Below are 26,353 nucleotides of genomic sequence, written 5' to 3' on the forward strand. Positions count from 1 at the left end.
TAAGTTAGTTCTAGCTTATTCACAAATGACAATCAAAAACCTGAGATTAAATTTTTAATTTTTTTCCAAAGCTACTAGTCAATAAGGTGAAACAGCTGTGGATGTGTTAGTTCAAATGATGTAATTGTCATTCTCATCAAAGGAATTGTCTCTCATTAGATTTAGCCTCATTCTCGAATAAGACATCATCATAAATATGATATAGGATTCATTTCAAAAGATCAGACCTATTAAATCAGTACTGGAGCCTGCTAGAAGATATAATTTTAAAGTACATTAAACACTCTTAAACATATGACCCTTCTTCCCCCAGATACCTCTGAGAAAATATAATTAAACGTAGTCTGTTTTGCAGTATTTTTTAAAGGAAAAAACTCATCAGATCTTTACAACATTAGAATATTGCATACCACGAGTGTTTGACTTTATTCCACTGGATTCGACAATAAGTGCATAGTGCTTATCTCTGCTTATAATGGAGAACCTGAAATGTGTGAAGACATGCTTCAAATGATGAAGAAAATGTAAATGCATCTAGTTTAAGGGGAAATAGGCTATCTGCTAATTGCTTCAAGAATTGAGTGATTTGGAAGACCTCAGGAGAGAGTTCATTTCCCTGATTTGCATACACTTCGCTCCTGCTACCTGGCTTACTGAAAATGCCTTTATGATGTTACATGTGGAGTGTTCCTCATCAACACCAGAGATTGAGAAGGATCCAGGGGCTCTGGGGACCAGAGAGCTTCTTCCCACTAAAGAAGCTGCCCCTCGTTGATACCCAGCCCTTAGGAGAACAGACTTCACATTTGATAAATGATCTGGTTTTCTGATAGTCCATTGTTTTATTATTATTGTTGTTGTTGCCAATAATAATTGGCTTAATTTTCACGGAGATGATAGTGAGCTTATTAATGTAGCACTTTTGGATCTCATAGAGATTCTCTCATCAGAGTCTAATAAAAAGAGGTAGAAAAAGAAGTAATATAATTTTTATTTCCTTTCAGAGCTTTTAACATTTTCTAAGTAAACAAGTACACTTAAAAACACAAAATCGAATGCCAAGATGGACTATAGCCTGCCTTTTATGCAGGTAGAAAATATAAATTCCCTTGAAGGAGAAGAATGAAGTACAAAGGGAAGGGTAAAAGAGAAAAAAGAGGATAATAGAAATAGTGAGAATATGTCCCTGGAGAGTGGAGACAAAGACAAAGAGTAAAATGAAGATGGGAAATAAAATAAGAGGAAATAAAGTGGGTACAGAATAAAGAAGGAAGAAGCAGAAAAAGGAGAAAAAAGTAGTACAAAAGTGGATGCATGTATAGGAAGAAAAGAAAAAGACTAAAAAGGAAGAGATATATAAATAGCATTATATAATATAGATTGCACATTATGCTACTTAAAAATAAATTCAACAACAAAACCCTCCATACTTGACACAATTTACATAGAGACTGCACTGAAAATATGACCCTGCATTCTAATACATTATTTTTGCACTTCATAAACCTGTGTCCTCCGTATTGAGAATATTAGTAAGGTTTGAGAGAATTAAACCAGCTTTGTTCATACCAGACAAAAACATTTTTAGACAATGCTTTAAAGTGGCCATTTCTGGATATACACTAAAATAATCAAAATGTTAGGATTTTTCATTTGTCTTGAGTACACAATCATGATCTTAAGCAGTATCAATGGTTGCAAAGCATGTCAGGGATAAAATGCACTTTAAAAATTAAAAGATCCATAAGGTTAACCTTCATTGCTGAGAAATCTGTTCAATATGAATGCAAAAATGAATAAAATATAAGGTCATAGGCAAATCATCCTGTTTTCATGAACCTTGATCATATAATGGAAGTTACATTTGTTACTGAAATGTGAATGAAGATGGAATTCAAGATAAGGTATTAATCATAATTAGAATGACTATGACAGGTCTGTGGTGACAAATACTTAACAAGTAGTAAGAATGCTTCTTCATAACAAACCTCTTAATTCATTAAATTCTTCATTAAAAGGGCAACCTCTTAATAAGTTCAACATAAAGTTGGTATAACATGCTATTTGCATTTTCTCTCTTTTTATTTCCATTTTAAGGATGTATTGTTAACAAATTGAGATAAATCATTTAAAACATATAATTACTTGGATATAGTCACATAGTAATTCCCTAAGCAATTGCACGGTTATAAGTTGTCAGTGTGCATATTAATTTATCATAGCCACCAGCCTCATCTTCATTGATTCGCTACTAGCTGTTAGAAAAACAGATTAAGAAGCACATGCTGCCCTTCTCTGAAAGTTTCATTGAGGCACAAGTAGGGCAAACACTGCTTTCCAATTAGAATCCTGCTGTTTGCCAGGACTTGACAATGACTAATTACAGTCCTAAATGACTTATTATGTTTGAATACATGATTATTTATAAATACATTTTCAGAGCTGCATAAAATAATCATTCCTGGTTTAAATATGAAAGGCTACTTTTTGTTCAAAGGGTAAAATGACCTGTTGAACACCTTGAGGTCAAAGAAAAAAAAAGATGCTTTAATGTTCATGTTGGAGTTGGCTTAGGTGACCATGACCTTATAAAAGGGGGAAAAGACTGAGAAGTTTACAATAATGAAGTTTTAAGAGGATAAATGATAGGTTTAAACCTCAGTGCTATTGATTCTCAAACTTATCACCATAAGATTTTTTTAAGAGTTCACTCTTCTTAAAATAAATAAGTGTCCTCTTAGGGTCATTTTGAGAACTAAATAGTTAAAAGGTGTGCCTGGGACAGAGTAAGTAGTCAATGAATTTTAGTTTTCATTATTATTCTGTGCTACAGTAACAGTAACAATTAACAGCTACATGGCAGATCTTTTTTTTTTATCGGTTGTTCAAAACATTACAAAGCTCATGACATATCATCTTCCATACATTTGATTCAAGTGGGTTATGAACTCCCCTTTTTTACCCCAAATACAAGTTGCAGAATCACATCGGTTACACATCCACATTTTTACATAATACCATATTAATGACTGTTGTATTCTGCTACCTTTCTATCCCCTACTATCCCCCTCCCCTTCCCTCTCATTTTCCCTCTCTATCCCATCTGCTGTTGTTTAATTCTCTCCCTTGTTTTTTTTCCCCTTTCCCCTTACAAACTCTTATACGTAATTTTGTGTAACAATGAGGGTCTCCTTCCATTTCCATACATTTTCCCTTCTCTCTCCCTTTCTCCCACCCCACTCATCTCTGTTTAATGTTAAACTTTTCCTCGTGCTCTTCTTCCCTGTTCTGATCTTAGTTGCTCTCTTTATATCAAAGAAGACATTTGGCATTTGTTTTTTAAGGATTGGCTAGCTTCACTTAGCATTATCTCCTCTAATGCCATCCATTTCCCTGCAAAATCCATGGTTTTGTCATTTTTTAGTGCTGCGTAATACTCCATTGTGTATAAATGCCACAGTTTTTTAATCCATTCATCTATTGAAGGGCATCTAGGTTGATTCCACAGTCTAGCTATTGTGAATTGTGCTGCTATGATCATTGATGTGGCAGTATCCCTATAGTATTCCTCCGGGAATAGACCGAGAAGGGCGATAGCTGGGTCAAATGGTGGTTCCATTCCCAGCTTCCCTAGGAATCTCCATACTGCTTTCCATATTGGCCGCACCAATTTGCAGTCCCACCAGCAATGTACAAGTGTACCCTTTTCCCCACATCCTCTCCAGCACTTGTTGTTGTTTGACTTCATAATGGCTGCCAATCTTACTGGAGTGAGATGGTATCTTAGGGTGGTTTTGATTTGCATTTCTCTGACTGCTAGAGATGGTGAGCATTTTTTCATATACTTATTGATTGATTGTATGTCCTCCTCTGAGAAGTGTCTGTTCAGGTCCTTGGCCCATTTGTTGATAGGGTTGTTTGTTATCTTATTGTTTAATTTTTTGAGTTCTTTGTATATTCTGGATATTAGGGCTCTATCTGAAGTGTGAGGAGTAAAAATTTGTTCCCAGGATGTAGGCTCCCTGTTTACCTCTCTTATTGTTTCTCTTGCTGAGAAAAAACTTTTTAGTTTAAGTAAGTCCCATTTGTTTATTCTTGTATATAACTCTTGGGCTATGGGCGTCCTATTAAGGAATTTGGAGCCCGACCCCACAATATGTAGATCGGAGCCAACTTTTTCTTCTATCAGGTGCAGAGTCTCTGATTTGATATCTAGCTCCTTGATCCATTTTGAATTGACTTTTGTGCATGGCGAGAGAAAGGGGTTCAGCTTCATTTTGTTGCATATGGATTTCCAGTTTTCCCAGCACCATTTGTTGAAGATGCTATCCTTTCTCCATTGCATGCTTTTAGCGCCTTTATCAAATATAAGAAAGTTGTAATTTTGTCGATTGGTCTCTGTGTCCTCTATTCTGTACCATTGGTCCACCTGCCTGTTTTGGTACCAGTACCATGCTGTTTTTGTTACTGTTACTCTGTAATATAGTTTGAAATCTGGTATCGCTATACCGCCTGATTCACACTTCCTGCTTAGAATTGCTTTTGCTATTCTGGGTCTCTTGTTTTTCCATATGAATTTCATGATAGCTTTATCTATTTCTACAAGAAATGCCGTTGGGATTTTGATTGGCATTGCATTGAACCTGTAGAGAACTTTGGGTAATATTGCCATTTTGATGATGTTGGTTCTGCCTATCCATGAACAGGGTACATTTTTCCATCTTCTAAGATCTTCTTCTATCTCTCTCTTTAGGGTTCTGTAGTTTTCATTGTATAAATCTTTCACCTCTTTTGTTAGGTTGATTCCCAAGTATTTTTTTTTTTTTTTGAGGATATTGTGAATGGGGTGGTTTTCCTCATTTCCGTTTCAGAAGTTTTGTTGCTGATATACAGGAATGCCTTTGATTTATGCATGTTGATTTTATATCCTGCCACTTTGCTGAATTCATTTATTAGTTCTAGTAGTTTCTTTGTAGACCCTTTTGGGTCTTCTAGGTATAGGATCATATCATCCGCAAATAGTGATATTTTAAGTGCTTCTTTTCCTATTTTTATGCCTTTAATTTCTTTTGTCTATCTAATTGCTCTGGCTAGTATTTCAAGGACTAAATTAAATAGAAGTGGTGAGAGAGGGCATCCCTGTCTTGTTCCAGATTTTAGCGGGAATGCCTTCAGTTTTTCTCCATTTAGAATGATGCTAGCCTGAGGCTTAGCATATATAGCTTTTACAATGTTGAGGTAAGTTCCTGTTATCCTCAGTTTTTCTACTGTTTTGAACATAAAGGGATGCTGTACTTTGTCGAATGCTTTTTCTACATCTATCGAGACGATCATATGGTTCTTATCTTTAAGTCTATTGATGTGGTGAATAATATTTATTGATTTCCTTATATTGAACCAACCTTGCATCCCAGGGATGAATCCTACTTGATCATGGTGCACAATTTTTTTGATATGCTTTTGTATTTGATTCACCAGGATTTTATTGAGGATTTTTGCATCTATATTTATTAGAGATATTGGTCTGTAGTTTTCTTTCTTTGAAGGGTCTTTGTCTGGTTTTGGGATCAGGGTGATGTTGGCCTCATAGAATGAATTTGGAAGAGCTCCTTCTTTTTCTATTTCTTGGAATAGCTTGAAAAGTATTGGTATTAATTCTTCTTTGAAGGTTTTGTAAAACTCCACTGTATACCCATCCGGTCCAGGGCTTTTCTTGGTTGGTAGTCTTTTAATGGCTTCTTCTATTTCTTCCTTTGTTATTGGTCTGTTTAAATCGTGTGTGTCTTCCTGACTCAATCTGGGCAGCTAATATGACTTAAGAAATTTATCGATGTGTTCACTGTCTTCTATTTTATTAGAATATAGGGTTTCAAAATACTTTCTAATTATCTTCTGTATTTCTGTAGTGTCTGTTGTGATATTGCCTTTTTCATCCCGTATGTTAGTAATTTGAGTTTTCTCTCTTCTTCTCTTCGTTAGCATGGCTAAGGGTCTGTCGATCTTATTTATTCTTTCAAAGAACCAACTTTTAGTTTTATCAATTTTTTCAATGGTTTTTTTTGTTTCAATTTCATTGATTTCCACTCTGATTTTAATTATTTCTTGTATTCTGCTATATTTGCTGTTGTTTTGCTCTTCCTTTTCTAGGGTTTTGAGATGTAGTGTGAGTTCATTTATTTGTTGTTTTTTTCTTTTTTGAGGAATGAACTCCAGGAAATGAATTTCCCTCTTAGAACTGCTTTCATTGTGTCCCATAGATTCCGGTATGTTGTGTCTGAATTGTTGTTTATCTCTAAGAATTCTTTGATTTCCTCCTTTATGTCTTCTGTAACCCATTGATCATTCAGTACCATATTGTTTATTTTCCATGTGATGCTGGATTTTTCCTTCCTTCTTTTATCATTGATTTCCAGTTTCATTCCATTATGATCAGATATGGTGCATGGTATTATCTCCACACCTTTATATTTACTAAGAGTTGTCCTATGGCATAATATGTGATCTATCTTTGAGTAAGATCCATGTGCTGCTGAGAAGAATGTGTATCCACTTGATGATGGTTGATATATTCTATATATGTCGGTTAAGTCTAGGTTATTGATTGTGTCATTGAGTTCTATAGTTTCTTTATTCAGCTTTTGTCTGGAGGATCTGTCTAATGGTGAGAGTGGTGTGTTGAAGTCACCCAAATTTATTGTGTTGTGGTCAATTTGACTCTTGAACTTGAGGAGAGTTTGTTTTATGAACGTTGCTGCACCATTATTTGGTGCATATAAATTGATAATTGTTATGTCTTGTTGGTGGATGGTTCCTTTTAACAGGATATAGTGTCCTTCTTTATCCCTTTTGATTAACTTAGGTTTGAAGTTGATTTTATTCGATATGAGTATGGCCACTCCTGCTTGCTTCCGAGGGCCATGTGAGTGGTATGATTTTTCCCAACCTTTCACCTTCAGCCTGTGTATGTCTTTTCCTATCATATGAGTCTCCTGAAGGCAGCATATTGTTGGGTTTGTTTTTTTTGATCCAGGTTACTAGCCTGTGTCTCTTGATTGGTGAGTTTAGTCCATTATCATTTAAGGTTACAATTGAAATATGATTTGTACTTCCAGTCATGTTTATTTATTTATTTATTTTAGTTTGGCTAGTTTTTACTTTTAGGTTTTTTTTCCTCCCCCTTTACTGAGATACCTCCCGCTGTTGGTTTTGGGCACTATTTTTCCATTCCTCTTCTTGTAGAATTTTGCCCAAAATCCTTTGCAGTGCTGGTTTTCTGGCTGCGAATTCTTTTAGCTTTTGTTTATCGTGAAAGATTTTAATTTCATTGTCAAATCTGAAGCTTAATTTTGCTGGATACAGTATTCTTGGTTGGAGACCATTATTTTTCAGCGTTTGAAATACATTGTTCTAGGATCTTCTCGCTTTCAAAGTCTGTGATGAAAAATCAGCTGTTAACCTAATTGGTTTACCCCTGAATGTAATCTGCCTCTTTTCCCTCGTAGCTTTTAATATTCTCTCCTTGTTCTGTATGTTGGCTATCTTCATAATTATATGTCTCGGAGTTGGTCTATTACAGTTTTGGATGTTTGGGGTCCTGTAAGCTTCCAGGATTTGGCAATCCATTCCATCTTTCATCTCTGGGAAGTTTTCTAGGATTATTTCATTTAATAAGTTGTTCATTCCTTTGGTTTGAACCTCTGTGCCTTCTTCTATCCCAATGACTCTCAAATTTGGTTTTTTGACAAGATCCCATAACTCTTGGATAGATTGCTCGTGAGATTTAAGCATCTTTTCAGTGTTGACTATACTCTTTTCAAGTTGATAAACTTTGTCTTCATTATCTGATGTTCTGACTTCTACTTGATCTAGTCTATTTGTAATATTCTCGTTAGTGTTTTTAATCTGGTTTATGGTTTCTTGCATTTCTAAAATTACTGTTTGGTTTTTTTTAAGATCTCTATCTCCTGGTAAAGCTCGTTCTTTGCAGTTTGAATTTGTTTAGCTCGTTTTCAAAATATACTTTCAATTCTTGGATTTGCTGTCTCATGTCTTCTCTAAAATTCCGTTCCATCTGAGTTAGGTATGCCTTGATTTCTTTCCCTGTCCATGTTTCTGATGCTTCTAGGTCCTCCTGTAAATTTAAGTTGTCCTGCATTATCTGTAATCCTTTTTTCCTTGTTTTTTCATGTTGTTCACGTTACTTTCCAGCTCTGTTTGACTGCTTTGTAACTGCTTTCTCCTATACATTTGTTTTGGCTTTGTTTATCTCTGTTGTCTCTCCTTTGTGGTGGGAGATTATGTCTATAGATGTTGAGCTTTATTGTACTTTAGAGCTGATTCATTCAATTTATAAAGGGCTTCCGGATTTTGTATACATATAGTGGTTTGTTTTTTGTTCTTAGGACTTTAGGTTAGGTGCTATGCAGGTATAAGGGTTAGTATGTCCTGGCTACTTTAGAAGATTGCTCTACTGAAGGGGGATACTAACCGTCGATTGGATCAGGGTGTTGGTAGAAGCTAGGTATTTAGGAGCACTATAGATGGCCTCGAAACATTCACCTATTTGCATTTAGATAGTTACACGAAATGTAGGACATAATGCTTGGGATAAAAGTTGGGGGGAAGGGGAAGGAAGGTGCTCTTGAAAAGAAAGAAGGAGAGGGAGATAGATAGCATAGAGGAGAATGGAAAGAACAATAAAACTTGGAAGGGGAGAAAGAGAGAGGAAAAAGGGAGAGAAAAAAATAAAATGAAATAAGAAATAAAATTAGGTCTTAGAGATCCATTTTCTTCTCTTCCCGTAGGCAAAGCTGTGCCCTCCGGGCTGAGTTTTGCCCTCAATGTGTCAACAGCAATCCCTGTAAGGCGGTTCCTGGGAGTCTCTCAATCCTGTTGGTCCAAAGCCGTTTCACTTCTACGGCCCCTCCTCCCCTTCCTCCTGCCAGCCAGCCAGGTCCTGCTCACCGGAGGCAGTTCCTCAAGGATTTGGTTACACTTTCAGCCCCACCGAGTGCTCTATTTCCCTAACTACTGAGCCCCAGTGCTGTGGAGCTGTGGTCTGGGAGTCGATTGTTTAATTTTTCCGGACCCCTTTGGTGGGCACACCTTCAGAATCTGGCGGCTAAGACCATTGGTGTCGCTGCTGGTGGTAATAGGAGTTGGGGGTCGAGGATCCCCTCTGCTTCCCTCAGCCCCTACAATCACGACCACTCCGCTGGCGGTAGGAGGAGTTGGGAGTCTGGAGTGTCCTCTGTTTCCCTCCGCCCCTACCGTCATGCCCTCTCAGTTGGCGGTTGGGGAGGTTGGGGGTGGGGAGTCTTCTCTGCTTCCCTCTGCCCCTACAGTCACGCCCTCATCACTGGCAGTAGGGGGAGTTGGGGGTCGAGAGTCCTTTGGCCCTTACGGTCACGCCCACAGAGAGATTTTGAAGTTTCCTGGTTGTTTGTATCTGGTGTTGGTGGGAGTCACACACCTGCTAAAGTAGATTCTGCTGGGAAGGAATCTCTTGGCCAAACTTTGGTGACTTCCCCTCTCTGCTATGGCGGGCCCCTGGCTCCTTGCCGGAGTGTCCAAAGGGAGGGGTGGAACTGGCTTGTCTCTGGTCTGACACAATCTCTGGTTTTTGTTCCCAGTTCGCTATTTCATAAAAGCTTGGTTAGATTCCCTTCACGTCATCTGGGGGGGGGGGGCGGGAGCCTTTTGCTGGGTGGGCGGGGCCGTTAGCAGAGCCGGGAGGGCACAGGCCATCTGCCAGGCCATCTGCCAGGCCAGGCGGGGACACCTCTCGCTGCGCCAGGCCGCCGGGGCCGCTTGTAGAGCTGGGCAGCTGCGGCCGCATGGCTAAGCACTGGGCGGGCGGGGTACATGGCAGATTTTAACAGCATAAAGCTTTAGTGTTATTTTTTTGAATATATATCCAAACTTCGGATTTTTGAAATATTTTAGGGAAGGAATTAATTGAATCATCAGTTATTCATTGACCAGCTTCTAAGTCAGGTACTGTGCTAAGTGTGAAAAATAAGACAAACACCATGTACAACCATCGAAAGGGATACCATTGCACTGTAAATAAAGTAGAGTGAAGCTACCAGTTGTTTTGTCAAAAAATTACTTTTACACTTTAAAAATTAAAAAATTGAGATGTGTGTAGGAGTAGACAAACTATTAAGTTGAATACCATGCGTGTACAGCAAAACTTAGCAGATCTTAGCTTTCAAAATATTTTCAGCTGGGTCTGGTGGCACATGCCTGTAATCTCAGCAGCTCAGGAGGCTGAGGCTGGAGGATCACATGTTCAAAATCAGCCTCAGCAACTTAATGAGGCTGTAAGCAACCTAGTGAGACCCTGTCTTAAAATAAAAAAGAAAAAGGGCTATGGATGTGGCTCATGGTTGAAAGCCCCTGGGTTCAATCCCCAGTACTAAAATACATGTATATATAAATTTTATAGACCCATACAGCAGACAGACCTAAGGGACCACCACTGATTTCCTTAATTTGTCTCCATGCTTTTGTGTGATCCTCTCTCTCATTGGACATGGCAAAGGTGATGGACTACCACTCCCGCAGTGGTTGTGCTATAATAAGACTCCTTCCTAGCAGAACAAAGTGAGGAAGTCTCCTTGCTGGCTTGAAGTAAAGAGTCATTCTGAAGAAATATATATAGCAAGGATCTTAACTCAGCCTCTAGGATCTGACAGTGACTACAAGCTATGAGCTGGGATCCTCATCATATAGCTACAGCAAATAAATCCTTGGTTAATCTTCTTCTCCAGCTCTTCCTCTCTACCCTGTCCTTGGTTACTCCCCTTATATCAAAGAAGACATTTGGCATTTGTTTTTTAAGGATTGGCTAGCTTCACTTAGCATAATCTGCTCTAATGCCATCCATTTCCCTCCAAATTCTATGATTTTGTCATTTCTTAATGCAGAGTAATACTCCATTGTGTATAGATGCCACATTTTTTTAATCCATTCATCTATTGAAGGGCTTCTAGGTTGGTTCCACAATCTTGCTATCGTGAATTGTGCTGCTATGAACATCGATGTAGCAGTATCCCTGTAGCATGCTCTTGTTAGGTCTTTAGGGAATAGACCGAGAAGGGGAATAGCTGGGTCAAATGGTGGTTCCATTCCCAGCTTTCCAAGAAATCTCCACACTGCTTTCCAAATTGGCTGCACCATTTTGCAGTCCCACCAACAATGAACAAGTGTACCCATTTCCCCGCATCCTCGCCAGCACTTGTTGTTGTTGGACTTCTTAATGGCTGCCAATCTTACTGGAGTGAGATGGTATCTTAGGGTGGTTTTGATTTGCATTTCTCTGACTGCTAGCGATGGTGAGCATTTTTTCATGTACTTGTTGATTGATTGTATGTCCTCCTCTGAGAAGTGTCTGTTCAGGTCCTTGGCCCATTTGTTGATTGGGTTATTTGTTATCTTATTATCTAATTTTTTGAGTTCTTTGTATACTCTGGATATTAGGGCTCTATCTGAAGTGTGTGGGGTAAAGATTTGTTCCCAGGATGTAGGCTCCCTGTTTATCTCTCTTATTGTTTCTTTTGTTGAGAAAAAACTTTTTAGTTTGAGTAAGTCCCATTTGTTGATTCTGGTTGTTCACATTAAACAGGGATGATAGGCGGGAGGGAAAGGGAGAGTTAAGGGAAATTGCATGGAATTGGAAGGTGAGCCTCAGGGTTATACACAATTACATATAAGAGGAAAGGAGGAGTAGGATAAAAATTATATAAGTGGAAGAAACGATTTTTAGTAGAGGGGGTGGAGAGAGAGAAGGGGAGGGGAGGGGAGGGGAGGGGAGGGGGGATAGTGGAGAATGGGATAGACAGCAGAATACATCAGTCACTAGAAAGGCAATTTATAAATCAATGGAAATGTAACTGATGTGACACAGCAATCTGTATACGGGGTAAAAATGGGAGTTCATAACCCACTTGAATCAATCTGTGAAATATGGTATATTAAGAACTATGTAATGTTTTGAACAACCAACAATAAAATATTATAAAAAAAAAATCCTTGGAAACACATTTTTTCCCAATTGAGCCTCTAGATGAGAACACAGCCCTTCTGATACCTTGATTACAATCTTGTGAGAACCTGTACACAGGACCCAGTAAGCTCTGCCCAGACTTCTGACCCATGGGAACTGTGAGTTAAACCATTAAGTGTGTGGAGGTTCGTTAACATAACCATAGGATGTAATACAGCTTCTAAGGGTAAAATAAAAATAAACAAGTAAAATAAAGGCATTGTGTCCATCTATAACTAAAAATATATTTTATAATAAAAAACTTTCCAAGGAATGATTCAAGTGTTTAATGTGTTGTACTGGCATACAGATTGTCGCTATCTGATTTATAGAGTTAAAACCCATTTTATTACAGTCCACGATATTTTTTTACTTGTATAAAATGGCTTTTTTAAATCTATAAACTAAACTTCATATTCTGGAATCATTTTGTTCAATTATTTCAATCATTTTGTTCTCTAGGATTAAGAATTCTGGTTATTTATGTTTCATTTTTCTTTTCTTCAATGCTCTTTCCTGTTCCACTCTGAAACTTACTGTATTGGATATCTTCTTTATCTCTCCAAATTCACTTTTCAGCCTTGGTCTATTCTGCTACTTGGGGTCCAGAAGTCAACTTATATGGAATATAGCAATGAGTGGTATTTCTCATTGCTATATTCCATATAACCATTTCAATTCCTTTAGCTCTTTCTCCTAATATACCAGTCTTTAGGTATTACCCATTGATAACCTACAATAAAAAGTGACTCTCTTATGTGCTGCTGTCTGTCTTCCTGTCTCTCTCTCACTCACTCTCTCTCACACACACACATACATTTACCCTCTACCAAACAAATTCTAAGTCACCCCGTTTTTACCAGATAAATATTCAGTGTTTTCATGTTTATAGGAGCACATCAAATATTACCTTTTGTGCCTAGTACACTTTTCCCTCATAAAGTTAATGATTACCTCATTTTTTTATACCTATTTTGTTCTTATCTATGAATTGATCACCAGTTCATCCCCAAACTCTGTATTTGAAGAGAAATCTTTTGATATATGCAAATATATTAAAAGAAAACTCTTTTGACATATGCAAATATATATAGTTTTTATATATATTTTATTCTAGAGCTCCCCTTCCTACTGCTCCCCTTTAGACTGCTACTTTCTTGGTCTGGTCTTGCACTGGGGATCTTCTTTCACCATAATCCTGGGAATTTCTTTTACCTTTTTCTGACTTTTGTCTCCCATTTTGGATCCCATGCTTTTCCTTCCTCTGTTGCCTTTATTGTTTTAGTGGAATACATCCTCCAGAAACTTTGTGAGAAATGGTGTAGGCAAATATATTTTGGGAGACATTAAATTCTATTAACACTCTAATTCACTAGGTTGTTTTTCAGGGTATAGAAATCTAAATTGGAAAGCACTTTTCTTCAAAATTTTGAAGACATTCCTCCATTTTCTTTTAGTTTCCAAAGTTGTGGTCATAAAACCAATTCCTCTCTTGATCCTTTATGAGTTTTCTTTTTTAAACTTACACTTAAATGCTTTCAGAATATCCACTTTCTCCAATGTACTAAAATTTTATAATCATGTGCCTTGAGGTGGGTATGTGACTTTTTCATGTGCTGGGCCTTCAACAAATTTTTCAATCTGGATTTGTGTTCTCTAGTTGTAGTAATTTTTAAAGTGTATATATTTAATGATATTATTCCATTTCTTCTTTCTGTTTTCAGGTAGTTCTTTAAAAAATATTGAAATATTGGATAACATGGCTGATGCTCTTTTTTTTTCTTTTCTCTCATTGGTCTGCCATTTAAAATATTTTCTTGACTTTATCTTCAAATTGCTCTTGAGCTTTTTATTTATGCTATTTTAATTTTCTTACTGACAGAATTATTCTTTTTTATTGCTCTTGTTCTTGTTTTATGGAAGCACTGTGTTTTCTTATTTCTCTCCAGAAAATAATTATGGATGTTCTTTTTGCCAGTGCATTTTTTCTTCATAAACTCTGAACTGCTTTTTTAAAATTAATTTAATTTTTTCTATTTTGGTCTCTTTCTTTCATATTTGAAGCTTTCCTTAAATGTTTGATGATTGCTTATTGTACGGAATAAAGTATTAAAAAGCTAATGTTAACTCTGTGCACATGGGTGGGGCATTTGAACTGATGAGTTTCACTATCCAGTGATCAGGATTTTGGTAGATTTGGCACTCCTATATAACAGTATATGTAAACTTTCCCCCTGGTCAAAGCTTTACCCCCTGCTTGCTCAGAAAAAAATACCATTTTGCATTGGGGTATGTATCTGCATGCTGGTATTCATAGATCTATCATGGGAAGATAACAGTAGTATCAAAAAAAAAAGGTAAAGGATGAATGAATGGATGAATTTATATTTATAAGCCTGAACATATTTCATATTTTATGTTACATTTTACTGTTTAGTTAATTAGCAAGAATATACACACTATACATAAAATACTTTTTTAATGGACAGAATGCCTTTATTTCTTTATTTATTTATTTATTATGTGGTGATAAAGTTCGAACCCAGTGCCTCACACTCGCTAAGCAAGTGCTCTGCCACTAAGCTACAGTCCAAGCCCTGGCCCCATAAAATAGTTCTTGAGACTTAAATATATGTACTTGTGGAAGTTTCATTTATTGCTGCTCAAAGCCTATGATTCAATTTATGTGCATTTTCAGTCTGAATATTGAGAAATGATTGGAATGCTCTCACTGACACTAGTAAATGCAATCAGTTCATTAACATGATTCTGATAATTAGACATTCTGGTTATGAACTCAGAATGCAACCAGCACAGAGGTCAAAAAGAAAAAGTGTGGGTTAGAATTGTAACTCAGTGGTAGACTGCTCACCTCACATGTGGAAAGCACTGGGTTCGATCCTCAGCACCACATAAAAATAAAATAAAGGCATTGTGTCCATCTACAACTAAAAAAAATTAAAAAAAGAAAAAGAGCAAATGGACTAGTCATATAGATATGGTCTTAATTAATTTGTGGTGCTGTTGAGCATTCAAAGCCATCTGCTTGCTCACTTGAACCATGTAGGTGCTATTCTGCAGAATATTGTAGCACATCTTATCTCAGCTTTAGTAAGTTTTATTCATCCAGTTATTATTATGAATTCCACCTGCCTTTTACAAGGATCTACCATGATTTTCTTCTTTCTAATATCTTCTTTTAAGTACTCCAAGTTTATATTCAATCTCATTCATTTCAATCCCTTTTAGAAACTAAAACCTTTCTATTTGATTTACTCAAATATAAAAGTACAAAAAAAAAGATTTTCAACAATTTAAGTATTATCACTTAAATTGAAAATTCCTAAACTCTTTTTCATTTTTCTTTTTTTGTTTATTTTTATTTATTTTTTTTTTAGTAGTACTAGGGATAGAACCCAGGGGTGCTCTATCAATGAGCTATATCTCCAGCCCTTCTTATTTTTACTTTGATACAGGATCTTGCTATGTTGCCCAGGCTGGCTTTGAACTTGCCATCCTCTTTCCTCATTCTGCAGCATAACTGGTTTTATAGATGTGTACCACTGTGCCTGGCATACTATTGAATTTTTTTTTTTCAATGCTGAGCATGAAACCCGGGGCCTCACCTAGTCTAGGCAAGCACTCTGCAATGAGTTACCCAGCCCTCAATTTATTCTTAATATGATTGAGATGATGGATATATCGTGAATAAACAGAGCAGTATCTTTTAGGTAATGAAGGTCATCAGAATTTTACTATCTTAAATTAATATATTGGCATAATTAGCATATGGTTAAACTCTAAAACCTCAATAGGGTAAATTGGCAGGTAGGTCAAAATGATTGAGCTTTAAAATTAGGAAAGCTCTGTTTTGTAATGTTGTGAACAACCAATAAAAAAAAAATAGATAAAAATTAAAAAAAATTAGGAAAGCTCTGTTAAAAACAAAACAAAACAAAGAACAATAAAAGAGCAGACTAGATAGAAAAAGTAATGTAGTTAAAAGATTTCCAAAATCAGTTCATTCATGGATTTGTAAGATTCTCTTCCAAGTGGAATGATTTCTTTAATCCTATATTGAGGTTCTCACTAAACTTGACTGTGAAATTGTTTAAAATAAATTTTGATAATTTATCAAAAGAATAAGTCTTGCATCAAAAGCTATCTCACAAGAATGCTTAATTTTAAGTCAAAAGCAATTTATAATCCCATCTAGTATACAATATATCCCACACTTATGCTTTTGTTATATCATTTTGTTACAAAATGATCCAAATTTAATTGGGAATAGATTGTGCCTATAAAATGGTGTATTAACAAATCTAATCACTGAAGGTTTAAACTTTACTGGCAGTTTCTAGTAAACATGAAAGCTTCATGTCATAGAATACTTTCCTATAGTCTAGGGAGCCACTTCAGTTAACAAATTTGTACTTCAGTTGACAAGTCGACCACAAGGTTACTTTCTTGGTTCTTTTCTCTTTACCTGGTTAAATAATCATTTCTTTTTTCAAAGAGGAAGTTTGGTGTTCTGCAACTTTGCTATGTTGCTTCAGGCAGCTAAGGTAGAAATGATGAGCAAGTTTGGCTTCCGTTGAAGGGGAAGAATATGCTCAGTTTATAAATATCTCAGGTATTTCCAATAAATTGGAGGTCACACAAAAGATGTTGGGATAATAAATCTAGCCTCTAAGTACACACTCCCTTTGCCCAGCGGGTAGCCTCCTGGGATCATTTGTCTGCTGTTCATTATCTTGTCTGCATTATTCAACAGCTCTGTTCTTGCTCAATGGGCTTCGGAGAGCTTTTAACAGCTGCAGCATCCTTCAATTTTTACTTAAGTTCCCTTTGTAATAGGGGAAAAAAGGCCAAGAAGAAGAAAAGAAAAGAAAATCTGTCTTTGATGGCCAAGAGCTACCTGGATAATTGAATCCACATCAAAACTGAGTTTGTTTGCTTGTTTTTGCATTAACTGTATCGGTGTTATATTGTCATATTTAAAGGTCCAAAATAGAAAGCTTACATTCAAATACTAAAAATATGAGGATTCTTTAAAAAGGTACCACAAACCATCTATAGGCTATTATGAAAAGGAAAAAAAATCATTTGATTCCTTGGAAATACTAAGTATAAGCATCACTTTTTGTACATGAAAAATTGAGAAATTCTTTAAAAACCACCAAAAAATCTACAATGTGATTGAAAGAAAAGAAACTTTGAAGAAAGGAAAGCAAGAAGATAGTTTATTAGCTTACTGGGGTAGAAATCTTTGCATTTGATATGTTTCAATGGGGACATATTTAGCTGACCCCTCAGGTAAGCTATTTTTCAGAAAGGTTTGACATTCATGACCATGATCTGACTTAATAAGACTATCTTGAATCTAACCTAAAGCTATTGTGTTAAAATAAAGTATGGGACTGTATTTATCAACCAGATGATGGAAAATGTGAGATAGTTTTCCAATGACCAGAAGCAGGGAACCTACTTTTTAAAAAATTCTTTTAAATTTGTTCTTTTTAGTCATATATGATACTAGAATGTATTTTGACATATCATACATACATGGAGTATAATTTCCCATTTTTGTGGTTGTATATGATGTGGTTTTACACTGGTCATGTATTCATATATAAACATAGGAAAGTAATATCTGATTCATTCTACTATCTTTCCCATTCCATCCTACTCTTTCTCCTACTCAAAAGTACCTGATGACAAGAACAGCAGTAAGCCCATGAAGAAGCTAATGGAAGCACTTTGTGGACTTGTCACTATTTTGACAAAGTTATGTGAGATTCAGAGGACTAATGAAAATTTTCTAATCAGAATGATGGAGACCCACTACAATTGGTTCTATTCCCAACATTTTTTGGTCTATAACATAAAAAAGTTCAGGTGAGTGGAAAACTATAAATAAATCAGCATTTAAAAAATGGATCTATATCATGTCAATCATAAGGAATGAAGTTATCCAATGATAATGTGATTTGTAATTAACACAAATTATCCATTTTTTTCTCTGAAAGCTATGCTTTAGACTAAAAGTGTTTAAGATGGGAGCGGAGAGAAAGGGGTAGTTGTGGACAAAGTAAAGTGATTTAAATTTACTCCTGTTGCCTAGAGATCCTCTGATCTTTAGCAAGAAAATAAGGTCTACAGAGGTTACAGTCCACGTCCAGAATGGAATGTCTTGATCTATGTATAATAACAAGAGACTGCAATTTCCTAGCATTAGATCATCATATTAAAAACCAAGGGAGCTTTTCAGCACCACCATTTGATCAGATTAAGATCCTTAGTTTTGTACAAAACACAGCTTGTTAGCCACACAAAGTCTGAAAGCATCTCTAAAGTGTCATACAAATGCTAAGTAGTCTCAGGCACCTGGACAATGCCTGACCTCCAAGTAAAAACCAAAGACCTTCTCAATTATCAGGATATTTGTTACTGGGAAAAATATAAATAATTAACTGAATTTGTGGTTAGAAATATGTAAATAAATGCAGGTAACTTTTATCCAAATCTTTGATACAGTTTTATGTGGACCTCTTAAAGCACATTAAATGCTCTGAAAGCAAAGAAGATCTTTGGCACTTGCTCTCTGAGATGGAAGAATACCAGTACAACAAAACTGTAAAAGTTATACCCTGTTCCTCAAAATTATTTTCCAAATTGTTAAACATACCAAATCTGAAACTGCTTCCTTAAACTATTAAAATTAAGTTTATAAAAGTAGCAGATTTAAGTTTGCATTTGCTTTATATATTAATTCTCTCAGAGTAGACAGTCATTCTTGCAATTCAGTGATTTAACTCTCATCAGTAACATCTTTTAGTATGCAGTCAGTACAAAGTTAAAAGTTTAAGAATAGGATGTGTTGGGGCTGGGGCTATGGCTCAGCATGTGCGGGGCACTGGGTTTGATCCTCAGCACCACATAAAAATAAATAAAATAAAGGTATTGTGTTCATCTACAACTAAAAAAAAATTAAATAAAGAGAATAGGATATATTTTAGTATGCGGTCAGCACAAAATAAAAAGTTTAAGATAGGGTACATTTAAAGTAACTCTAGTCTCACAAAGTAGGTATCCAGATTCCTCTTATGAAAACAACTTCTAAATTTTGTTTTGCTTTTATTTTTCATTCCACCACTACTAAAGTCTCAGGTTTCCACTATCAGGGGAAATAAAATAATCATTCAATGTATTTTTTGGCTTATTTCCATATTGTCTGATAACCAAGACAATTCATATAACAATAAAAAAGACAGATTGCCCCAAATGTGTCATTTATACACAAAATCTCAAGAAAAAAAGAAGAAAACCTCAACAACATTCAATGTAATAGAAGATACGTTACTCAATTATATAAAATTATAGAGAGAAAAGAGGGCAGTAGGTAGACATACCTTTTAAATAAACCATGTGATATTAAACTACCTTTTTAGCTTTGTAGCTGTATATTTTACTATCCAATCTTCATTACTCTCTCTCTCTCTCTCTCTCTCTCTCTCCTTTTTTTTTTTTTTTTTTTTTTTTGTTAAGAAGGAGTCCTGGTTTCAGAGTAACTGGAAACATGGTTGATGATTACAGTGTCTCTTGTATCATAGTGGTTTCTACTTCACTCTGACTTCCAGATCAGTATAAGGTGAGAGCAAGAAGAGGTGCAGGGAGTATCTCTGAGACAGTCTATGCTTCATTTTATCTGTGAACATTGGTTAGATAGGTATGAGTGTGTGGAGCAAATTGTTCATAAAAGCAGACATCACAAGTGTGGAACAAAGCTCACAAGCTCAGGCATGAAGTGCTGGCTAATGACCCTACTAAGCATAATTTAATTCCTGTCCTATATGAAGATCTATATGATCACCCACAAAATGTAACTGTTTTTAAGAAGGGATTCAGGCATAGATATGAAGCATCTGCCTCATACCTGAGATTTGCGAACTATGACTCACAGATCAACTCTAGTATGCCACCTGTTAATTATATGACACATAAGAGAAGAATCTTTTTTATACATTTAAATAGTTAAAAAAATATTCACCTGGGCATGGTGGCACATGCCTGTAATCCCAGAGGCTCTGGAGGCTGAGACAGGAGGATTGTGAGTTCAAATTCAGCCTCAGCAAAAGCAAGGCGCTAAGCAACTCAATGAGACCCTGTCTTTAAATACAATACAAAATAGGGCTGGGGATGTGACTCAGGGGTCAAGGGCCTCTGAGTCCAATCCCTGTTACCCTAAAAACTTCAAACAAAAAAGAATATTTATGACATATAAATGATATAAAATTCAAATTTTGGTGTCTATAAATAAAGTTTTTGATGTTGTTTTGTTTTTTGTGGGTACCAAGGATTGACTGAGGCTGTCTTTGAACTTGTGATCCTCCTGCCTCTGCCTCCTGAGGTGCTGGGATTACAGGTGTGTGCCACAATTATTTGTTTACAGATTGTCAATAGCTGCTTTTGCACAATGCCGGAGTACAATAGTTGCAACAGACACCATCTGGCTTGCATAGCCTAAAATATTTACTACCTGGCCCCTTACAGAAAAAATTACTGACCCTGTGCTAGGTTATCTAATTTCTATCTATCTATCTATCTATCTATCTATCTATCTATCTATCTATCTATGTTTTACACTTCAGCAGCTATTGTTCCAAATTGTTTCAGTACTTGAATTCTTTCCTCACCATATAAATCACCTGTACATTTTCATTTCATTGAGGAGGTTTATTTCCCAAAGAAATATATTCTCAGCATCATGTTTTTAGATTTGTGATTACTAGTAGTACAAAGATTAGTGCTTCTCTGTTTCTTGTTTCTTTCTTTAAAAAAAAAATTATCCCCCTTTTCTTTCTACTTCTTCATAAATTTTATAAAATTGACCTCTATCATAGTTGGAAAATCCACAATCCTTACAAAAGAATCAAAAACACTAGTTTCTTTTGAGGCACTGCCAAGAGTCCTGTAATATGTATACTTTCCCAAACAAGATTGGCAAACTTGGCCACTGAAGCAGCTGTAAAAATGGAAATGCAATCACAGAAGGAGTTATCAGCCTTATGAATTGAGGCGTCTTGACACTACTTGACATTCATTCTCAATTACCAAGTTCAGGCTTCTTGCCTTCATTGAGCAGCACTACAGAGCACCTCACATAAATGAGGGGCTTCTGGGCAGCCATGATGGTATAAGTAGCATGCTTCCTTTCTTCCAAAGGACTTGGGTCAGCCAACAAAGCACTAAGCATTAAATTATTTCTGACAGCAGCCACAGGCTTTTAGAATGCAACCCGCCTCTCTCTTTCAGATGTTTATCTTTGAAGAAACCACTCACATCTTTATTGCAGTCATAAAGTGTGTTGTAATGATAAAAATAAAAAAGACATTTAACCTTTACCTACACCCTGGAGCAGAGACCTGGATATATTAATTGCTTTCTCTCATACTTTCTTCACTTCTGTTGTAAGGTAAAATCTGTGGAAAGATCAAAATGAGGAAGAACTGCTATGGAGTCATGATAAAGTCAGGGATGTGCCCAAGAACTCTTGTCTCCCCAAGAATATGAGTGGAAAGGAATAAGGAAAACTGAGTTTTGTCCAGACATGTATGTTTTTGTTGCAGTATTTATAATAGCTTCATGAATCATAAGATACAGAAATATCTATGGCTTCTTTGGAATTTGACATTTTAAAAACTTTGTAATGGTAGAAACTAAAGGAATTTATATTCTATATATTCTTGTCTTCATTGAGTGTCTAATATGTTTCAGATATTGTGCTAAACAAATACATATATGACTACCAACGCCATTAAGGAAAATACAGAGAATCCAGCAAGAATGATTTTTGTTAAGCTTGAGGACAGGTCAGTCAGTGTCTGGCAAGAATCCTTTGAGGCAAGGGGATTTAAATTGCAAAGGAAAAGAAGATGCCAGGCAAGGAAAATGTTCCATGACCAATGGCCAATAGTGGAAGGACTGTGGTCCTTTCAGGTGAGTGACTAGGTCACTAAGGTTTAGAGATACATCCATTAATTTTAATCCATCAATAACAATAACAAGATAACTCCACATGCCACTGATTGAAATTGAGATCTTCTTTTGTAGAAAAGAAATACTTTATGACCTAAATTATTTAATATGTAATTATGCATTAAGTTCATTCAATTATATGTTTAGAAGAAAAACTACAGTTGTGGAAAGTACCTGCATGGAATCAACTACAGGTATTCAAAATCAAAATTTTCTCTGTCTTTTTTAAAAGAATATGTGTGTGTGTGTGTGTGTGTGTGTGTGTGTGTGTGTGTGTGTGTATTATCTTAACCATAGCAAGAGATTATGAGACATGGGGATGGAAATGTGCTTCATATTTGTGCCTGCATTACCATGGCTAAGATGGTTTGGTTCCAAAAACCATTTGCTCAGGAAGAGGCTCAAGAAGACCCAGGAGTTCTGAACCTATGTCACACCTATAGCACTGATAAAACCACACATGACACATTTCCCTCTCTCCCTACCCTCCCCTTTTATGTAAAACTCTGACAAATAAATCACTAAGAAAAATACCAGAAATCCAATGAGAGAAAAAGAATGAAAGATTTAAACAGGTAACTGACAAGAAATACAAACAGCCTTAAAAATGCAAAGATGTGGCTGGGGTTGTAGTGGTAGAGTATATGTTTTACATGCTTGAGGCCTTGGGTTTAATACCAGTATAAGAAGGAGAAGGAGGGCTGGGGCTGTAGCTCAGTGGCAAGAGCACTTGCCTAGCATGTGTGAGACACTGGGTTCAATCCTAGCACCACATATAAATGAACAAATAAAATAAAGGTATTCTGTCCATCCACAACTACAAAAAAAATTTTTTTAAAAGGAGAAGGAGCAGGTGCAAGAAAAGAAAGTTCAACAAATTTTTTTTGCTACCAGGGATTGAACTCAGGGACCCTCAACCATTGAGCCACATCCCCAGCCCTTTTTGTATTTTATTTGGAGACAAGGTCTCACTGAGTTGCTTAGTGCCTGCTTTTGCTGAGGCTGACTTTGAACTCATCGTCTTACTGTTTCAGCCTCCCAAGCTGCTGGTATTACAGATCTTCTTTTGTAGGAAAGAAATACTTTATGACTTAAATTATTTAATATGTTTTGAAGTCTAGACATCCACTGCAACTGGCTAGATTTTTAATATTTATTTTTTAATTGTAGTTGGACACAATACTTTTATTTAACTTATTTATTTTTATGTACTGCTGAGGATCGAATGCAGGGTCTCGCACATGACAGGTGAGCGCTCTACTGCTGAGCCACAATCCCAGCCCCCTATTTTTTAAAGCAGATTTTGTTAGTTGTAGATGAACACTATACCTTTATTTTATTTATTTATTTTTATGCAGTGCTGAGGATCAAATCTGGTACCTACAAGTGCTAGACAAGCATTCCACCACTGAGCTACAACCCCAGCCCTCAACCCCTACTCTTAAATAAGGAAATTCAAATTAAAATTGCATTGAATGTTGTTTTCAAGTACTTAGTTAACAAAGATGAAAACATCAGATAATATAGAATTGTGGCCAGGGTATGGGTTATTTCACGTATGCTATTGGTCAAAGTGTAAACTGGTACCCTATATTTGTGAAACAATTAGTAAACATAATTATGAAAATATATAAAAAGCATAACAGCCTAATTGTTTTGTCCAGACCAAAAAAAATAAGATAACAAAATACCCTACAGCCATTTAAATAATGAGGTGGATGTATTGCTGCTATATGATATGAAAAGACCATCAAGATAGAGTAAATGAAAAAGGCCAAGGGAAATGTGATTATTAAAAATACATTAATATTTTTCTAAAGGAAACATACATATACATGTGTTTAGGGTGTTTAGGGCTGAATTGTGTTCCACAAAATCCATATGTTGAAGGCCCAACACCCAGTAACTCAGAATGTGACTGTACTTGAAGACTTTAAAGAGGCGATTAAGGTAAAATGAGATTTAGGGTAGGACCTGTTTAATGTGATACCTTTATAAGAATAGGATATTAGGATCTACAGGGCCACACCAAAGATGAGTGCCCTGAGGAAAGGCCATGAGAGAACAGAGCAGAAAGGGGCCATCTACAAGCCAAGGGAAGAGGACTCAGGAGAAATCAAACCAGGCAAATCTTGTTCTTGGATGTCTAGACTTCAAAAATGTGAGAAAATAAATTTCTGTAATTTAAACTACCCAAAATGCTCTTTTGTTATGGCAGCCACGGCAAACTAATACAACATGCATATGCAAACATGTACTTGGGATATTTCTGGATGTATTTATCTTAAGAGTATGGCTAAGGTCTAAAGTAGAAAGGATACTAACTTTTGTACTACTTTAGCTTTTCCATGTGCATCTGTAGTGAATTTGAAGATTTCAGAGTTGATCAAAGGAAACACTATAGTATTGCACAGCAAGCTTTCATGGGCATCTCTGGGTCAAGGTTGCATGAGAGGAATTGCTCATGCCAGTAAACCTTCAAGAGACAGTGGTATGAGGCCACTCCATACAAGGGAAGAGGGTAAGGGAATGCTGGAGGGAGAGGAGAGTTGGAGAGATCTAAGCAATGCTTAGCAGCAAGTCAGGGAGTCTCTGGGTCAGAGAGCTGCAAAGGGCAGCCACAGTTTGGGGTCATTTGTAACTAGAGAGTTTATCTTCTCTATAACTAACACATGCTGGGTGCAGTTTCATGGATTATGCAAAACAAATATACTGAATTGCTAAAACTGAGCTTTTGGGATATATCTTATCACATTACCAGTATATATATATATATACACACACACACACACACTATATATATATATATATATATATATATATACACATACACACACACACAATATATATATTAATTAATATGTTATATAATTTATATATTTTATATAATTATATATTAATTATATAATACATGGATCAATATATTACATAATTAATATATTATACACAATCATATAATATATTAATTTATTGTTAATATTAATTTATTAATATATGATAATATATTATATTAATCATGTAATATATTGATTTTATATAATTATAAGTTATATAAATTAATTATAATTAATTTTATAATTAATAATGTATTAATTGATATATAAATATATATTGATCATGATACATTACCTTTAATCAAATACAAAGACATTTCCTTTCCAAGAATGTCACCTAACCATTCATTTCACCTGTTTCTCTTTTTGGCCACCAGTCTCTTTTCTCTCTCTTTTTCCTAAGGGAAGAGAAATCCTTGGTTTGTTGCCTTTACCAATAATGAGAATGTGGATAGCCAAGCTGCAAAGCTGTTGCCTTGGACATAGTTTATATGAACCACATCAAAGGATCCAGGATGCTACTCCATGTTGGTGATTACACCAATTCTACCCAAGTTAACACTTCTGGTCACCATACACTTTACCACTTAATGAGATCAGCAATGCTGATAGTCTTCAAATCAATCTGAATGGTGTCATTCATCTTGATGAGAGGATTTGGGTAGCAAATTATATGAGTATTGTGAGTCACTAGATGATGGGTTCTTTTTGTACCCACAAAGATCTGTCTCACTTTGCACAACATGTACTTGGCCCCCTCAGGTGTAATACAATGAATAAATAGCAAAGCAACCTTTGGTGTCATGGATCAGATGGAAATTTTATATGGTCTTGTAAATGCTGATGACATTCATAAAACCAGCAAGGTAGAATATATCAGTTCAGACTTTGTTATCAGTCTTAATAAAGATTTGTAAAACAATTAGTAAACATAATTATGAAAAAATATAAAAAGCATAAGTAGCCTAATTGTTCAACAATTGGATTCTTGATAAATAAAATACAGAATAATCAGAAAAATAAAATTTTAAAAAAGAATATTGTTTCACAATCTTCTTTACTTCATCTCCTATTAAGGCATACTTAAGTCTGTTCCTTATGAAAATGATGAAAGACATTCTCTGCTTGTGGGAACAAGTGGATGGGCAAGGAACAAACACACTGTTCAACTTATTCTGTGGAGAGCGGTGACAGTAAATGGTAGAGCAGTGTCTGAAATTGGAGTCCCTGATGATTTCATGGCTGTGCCTGGGGAAGTTTCTTGCAAAGGTACAAGATGCCTAGTTGCTATAGTAATGCCCTCCATGAGGAAAGACTGTGCTAGAGTATTATCAGCCTCAACATTTATCTCAGGCACACAGCTCCTGGGAATAAAAGAACTCTTTGCTAGACAACCACAATGTTTCACCAGCTCTGCTGCTCCTGAACCTGC

General features: G+C 35.9%; 1 pseudogene across 1 annotated transcript in view; it reads right to left on the reverse strand.

The window, feature by feature from the left end:
* LOC308641534 (small ribosomal subunit protein eS4-like) overlaps positions 1-26,039 on the reverse strand; it is a 121,035-nt pseudogene extending 94,996 nt beyond the window's left edge. The window contains exons 1-2 of the transcript in view: positions 25,971-26,039; positions 25,276-25,841 (exon numbers count right to left, since the gene is read on the reverse strand). The product of the transcript in view is annotated as a small ribosomal subunit protein eS4-like (transcript). The remainder of the gene's footprint in view (positions 1-25,275; positions 25,842-25,970) is intronic.
* Between the last annotated feature and the right edge of the window lie 314 nt (positions 26,040-26,353).

This window comes from Spermophilus citellus (genome assembly GCF_964194105.1).
Source record: "Spermophilus citellus genome assembly, chromosome: 2".
Classification (NCBI taxonomy): Eukaryota; Metazoa; Chordata; class Mammalia; order Rodentia; family Sciuridae; genus Spermophilus; species Spermophilus citellus.